At 38.4% G+C, this 5,892-nt stretch overlaps 1 protein-coding gene across 1 annotated transcript in view; it reads right to left on the bottom strand.

The window, feature by feature from the left end:
* The window catches only part of QSER1 (glutamine and serine rich 1), an 84,593-nt gene extending 82,061 nt beyond the window's left edge, over positions 1–2,532 (bottom strand). The window contains exon 1 of the mRNA XM_089914976.1: positions 2,406–2,532. The gene's annotated coding sequence lies outside the window, so the exon portion shown is untranslated. The remainder of the gene's footprint in view (positions 1–2,405) is intronic.
* Positions 2,533–5,892: the final 3,360 nt, after the last annotated feature.

Below are 5,892 nucleotides of genomic sequence, written 5' to 3' on the forward strand. Positions count from 1 at the left end.
TCCAGACAGATATAAGACCTGGCAATCCTGCTCAGTGATGGGGGTTCCTGCAGAGACCTTCACTTGCCCTGCTCCTCTGTAGCTTCCCTGCAATAAAGTCCAGCTGCTTTTGCTGGGGGAGGTGGGTGGGCAAGAATAACCAATATGTATCAAATACATATGTGCTAGGTCCTGTGCTATGGGCTTTGCATGGTTTACCTCATTTAATCTTCAAAATATCCTTACAATGTGGGTGTTGGTCACTATTATTTCCATTTTATAGGAAATTGAGGCTTAATGACATTAACTGCCCAAATCATATAAACTAATATAAATTGATGAGTGCAAGTGGAGCTTCAAACCAGCTATGTTTGACTCCAGAACCCAATAGGCTTGGTTCAAGTGCTACTGCCAGGTATCTCCACTAAAGAGTTGCTAGGTTTTCTTTTATAATTAATGTTTTGTGGGTACTTTAAGACTGTAAACTCCTGAAGCATCATTCCTTCACCACTGGTTTTAGTATCTGTATTAGTTTCCTGTGGCTGCAGCAACAAATTATCACAAACTGGGTGGCTTAAAACCATAGAAATTTATCGTCTCAAAATTCTGGAGGACAGAAGCCCTAAATCAAGATGTCTGCATGTGTGCTCCCTCTGGAGGCTCTAGGGGAGAATTCTTCCTTGCCTCTTCCAGCTTTTGGTGGCATTTCTTGAATCGGCTACCTCACTCCAGTTTCTGCCTCTGTCTTCATATTGCCTTCTCCTCTGGATGTCTTTCTCATCTGTCCTTTATAAGAACACTTGTCACTGGATTTAGAGTCCCCCCCGGGTAATCCAGGATGATCTCATCTCAAGATCCTTAACTTAATGACATCTGCAAAGACCCTTCTTCCAAATAAGGTCTGATTCACATGTTCTATGGATTAGGAGATGGACACGGCTTTTGGGGAACCACAAATCAGCTCACTACAGCATATCCACTGATGATTCTTGATGAAATCAATTATTATTATGGTTACCAAATTGTAATTTTTGTAACTCCATCCTTTCTTCTATAATAATTTGTTATCATTCTTCTACAAGAAGGAACTTTTCTTTATCCCCTATTTATCTACCTATCTTTATTTCGGTATAGATTCATGAATTTTTTTATTCAATGGATTTGTGCAGTATAGAAATAACTTAGCAGGTTCAGGTTGTCCAAACCCTGTGTATTCCAAAGAAAGGTTTGGCCCTTGCCAGGCTCCAGGGCCATAACTTCTAAGCACTTGAAATATCCTGCCTGTTAAGAGTGGTTTTGTTTACCTAAGGCCTTGGACCACACTAGATAGCTATGCTAACAATGTGATTTATGGTGGGGGCTTTGGACCACACAGTATCAGCTTGACCACTGGAGGGGTTAGAGAATTAAGGTCAGCCACCAGGGAGTCAGCCATGCCTATGTGATCAACCTCCCCCCCCAAAAAACAAAAACCCTGGACACCAAGGCTCAGGTGAGCTTCCCTGGTTGGCAACACATCATGTGATGAATGTCCACAGCACTCCACTGGGAGAACACAACTTCAAGCTGCACCTGGTCTCCCTTAGACTCTATACTCTGTGCCTTCTTCCATTATTGATTTTAATCTGTATCCTTTCATTGCAACAAACTGTAACCATCAGTATAACAACTTGACTGCCTTGTGAGTTCTTATAGCAAATCATTGAATACAGGGTGGTCTTGGGAGTCCTTGATCACAGGATTATAATCTGTTACCATATTTATTTATTTTGATGTTCAAATAGTGCCATATTTGGCCCAATACCCAAACATTTAATTACTTTAGTATAATTCCTCACAATAAGGAGCCATGTGAACCTCTTAAACAGGGAGTAAATGATCAAAGCTATGGAAAACATTCCCTTGCCCTTCCTAAAGTCCCACCCCATTCCACATCTTCAGCCTGGATGGAACATCAGTGTATCAACATGAGAAGTACAGTCCCTTCATAGGTTTACACACATACACACCACCACCAACAACAACAACAACAAAAAGAAAACAATATTCCACTACTTAAGACAGTCCTATTATACTCCTTTTCTGGTTGTTTGCAAACACAACTTGAGGCAAATATCTTCCAGAGGTTTTGCAGCTGGAGGATTGAACCTCAAACCAAGGGTGGTAGAGCATGTGTTCTGAAGCCTCCAGTTTGTCATCTATGGCCTAAGAGTAGGGCACTAAAGCACACTCTGCCTGAGCAGAAATCCCCCTGCATAGCTGGTTTATATCCTCTCCCTTCTCTTGTTGCTTCTCTGTTCCCTTTATCACAAAGCCCCAGATATGGTGGTGGTAAAGGAAGCTTGTTGGGAGAGATCTAGACTTCACCTAATTGTTGTGCATGTTAATGTTAGTATATGTATATTAACTACTAAGCGTATCATTACCTGGTATCAGATTCAATTTTGTCAAATGGGATTTCTCCGTTACTTAAGATCCAGATACATTAGGCTCAAACATCACGTGGAAGTCCAAAACCCTCTAACAATTTTCTGCAAAGTCTAGGGAAACTTATAGTCTCTTGCTCAACGTGTCTTCAAGTTTCTTCTGCTTCCATGAGTTGTTTCTCTGTTCAAGGGAGAAATTGAAATTCAGTCTCTTTATAGAGTTACACACACATACACACACACACACACACCCCCTCTACTCATAGAGAACATTTTTGAAAGTAACCACAGACTATTCATTATCCTAGTTTTATTATTTTTATGCATACTCATCTTTTTTTGCTACTCATGTAACGTGGCTGCTTGCTCACAACGTTAAAAACTCAGAGGGAGCATTGGTCATGACATGTTGTAGCAGACTCCTCTGGTGCCCACATCACATCGACAGTGCTGACTTACCTTGTGTGCATAGCAGCCTACCCCAAGACCCTGCCATGCATCTTTCTGCATTCTGCTTTCTTGGGCATCACTGGAGCTCCCCAGAATGCAGGGGAGTTTGTATTTCCCCATCAGGAGAAATCCTCAATCAATGGAGAATGGATGTCCAGCCTCCCAGCTTCCAGGTGGGCTGTTATAGGAGGAATTTTTCATCCTTCTCAGAGAGTGGTCCTTATAGAAGTGAGCCCCTGCTGCCGACAACAGCAACTTTGATAATATGCCCTTTGGTTTGTTCTCCTGTCCTGCCTTTCTCCCTTCACTGTCATTCTTGCTCCCTCCCAATTAAACTACCTGCGCCCAAATTGTTCTGCTTTGGGGGGAACATGTCTTATATTATTGTTTGATATAACTACTTAATTTTAGTGTTGTGATTTAAATTTGTATGTATGAGCTGTCCCAAGTCTTAGTTACTGAATCTTCTCCTATCAGCTATGGATTGGCTAAGGGGACAAGGCAGAGTGAAGGAAAGAATGTTGCTAAAAGTGCTAGAAGCTACATCTTGAAAACATGTTCAAGAGGTCAGAACTTGGACATTTCCAAAGAAGTTATGATACAAGGGTGAAACAAGTGGGCTGGGGTCTTTAAAAAAACATAACAAAACAAAACTGTAGTCCTTCCTAACAAAAGCTTACATGCCCACCCCCACCCCCCAAATAAAAACTAAAGATATACTCTTTGGAGAGACAGAATAGCATAATGCTTAAGAGCATAGACTCTGGAGCCAGGCTACATTCACTCAAATACTGCTTCTGCTGCTTACTGTGTGAACTTGCGTAGACTACTTACCTTCTCTGTGCCTCAGCCTCCTTTTCTGTATAATACCTGCCTGTAAAATTATTACTTAGTAATAATACCTGCCTCATAAAGGTATTAAGAGAATTAAATAACAGTATGTGCTTGGAACAGTGCTTGGCACATAGTTTTCAATTATTTTTTAACTTTTTATTTGGACATGGAGTAGAATAAAGAATAATACAAAGCATATCCTGTATCATTCACTAACATTTCATAAATGCTAACATTTACTACATTTGCTTTCAAACTCTCAGGCACACCATTCTTCTCAACATCATACTGGAGGTTCGGCCAGAGCAATAAGGTGAGGAAAACAGAAAGAAAAAAATAAAACTATGTTTATTTGTGAATGTCATGTTTATGTCATAGGAAATCCTAAGGAATCTATTTTAAAAAGTAGAACTAATAATTGAATTTAGCAAGATCATAGGATGCAAGGTCAATAAGTAAAAAAACAATTGTATTTCTACATAGTAACAATAAACAATTGGAAAATACAGTTTCTGAAAATTGAGATATTCACAAATTCTTAATTTCAAAGTATTCAATCCAGTGGCTTTTAGTATATTCATAAGGTTGTACAACCATCACCACTATCTAATTCTAGAACATTTATAACACCTCAGAAAGAAACCTCATGTCTAATAGCAAACACTTCTCATTCCCTCCTCCCCCTAGCCTTTGACAACCATTAATCTACTTTCTTTATGGACTTGCCTATTCTGGACTTTTCATATAAATGGAATCATACAGTATGTGTGGACTTTTGTGTCTGACTTCTTTCACTTAGCATAATGTTTCCAAGGTTCATCCATGTTGTAGTATCTATCAGTACTTCATTCCTTTTTACAGCTGAATAATATTCCATTATATGGATACACCACATTTTGTGTATTCATTCATAGGTTGGTAGACATTTGGGTTTTCCACTTTTTGGCTATTATGAATAATGCTACTATGAATATTTGTATACAAGTTTTTATGTGAATATGTGTTTTTAATTCTGTTGGGTATACCTAAGAGTTAGAAAATTAAAATTTAAAAATAGCATTTTGAATAGCATAACAAGACACAAACTGCTTAAGGATGAATTTAACAAAATATATGCAATCCTTGTATACATAAATCTATGAACATTGCTGAGGAATATTTTCAATATCTTGAAAAATATATTATGGATTGGAGGACTCATAATTGTTGAGGGTGATTCTCTTCAAATTTTTCTATAAATTTAATGCAATTCTAAATTCCCCAAAGTATTTTGATTTAGAAGTTGACAAGCTAATTCTAAAATATACATGGAAATGCAAAGTGCTTTGAATAGACAAAATAATTTGGGGAAAGAATAAAGTTGTAGGACTTACACTACTTCTTTTCAAGACTTACTACAAAGCTTCAGTGAGCAAAGCAGTACAGTGTTGGCATAAGGATAGACAGAGATGAATGAAACATAAAACAGGGCCCCAGGTATATCATCAATTGATTTTCAAAAAAGATTCCAAGATAATTCAGATAATTAGGTGGGGAAAGGATAGGCTTTTAAACAAATCTTGCAAAAACAATTGCATAGTTGAATGGAGGAAAATGAATCTCAATCCTAACTTCATATATACACAAAAATTAGACTTACATGTTAAAGCTGAAACTGTCAAATGTCTAGAAGAAAACAGAGGGAAATCTTTACAATCTTGGGGCAATGATTTCTTGACAGGGCACACAAAATAATGAACATAAAAGAAAAGCAGATAAATTGGACTCCATCAAAATTTAAAACTTCTGCATTTTGAAAGACACTGCTAAGAAAATGAAAAGGCAAGCTATGACTAGGAGAAAATATTTGCCAGACACATATCTGACAAAGGACTTGTATCAAGACTATACAAAGAACACTTGTAACTCAAAAGTAAGAAGAGAAATTAACCAATTAAAAAATGGCCACAGATTTGAATGAGCACTTGATAAAAAGAAGATATGCAAATAGACAATAAGCATATAAAAAGATACAAAAATAAAATTCTTTTTAAAAAGATACTCAAGGGCTTCCCTGGTGGTGCAGTGGTTGAGAGTCCGCCTGCTGATGCAGGGGACACGGGTTAGTGCCCCGGTCCGGGAAGATCCCACATGCTGTGGAGCGGCTGGGCCCACGCGTCTAGAGCCTGTGCTCTGCAACGAGAGAGGCCACAACAGTGAGAGG

This window comes from Delphinapterus leucas, chromosome 7 (genome assembly GCF_059928025.1).
Source record: "Delphinapterus leucas isolate spDelLeu-1000000601 "Yukka" chromosome 7, BTC_Dleu_Yukka2, whole genome shotgun sequence".
NCBI classification, from domain to species: domain Eukaryota; kingdom Metazoa; phylum Chordata; class Mammalia; order Artiodactyla; family Monodontidae; genus Delphinapterus; species Delphinapterus leucas.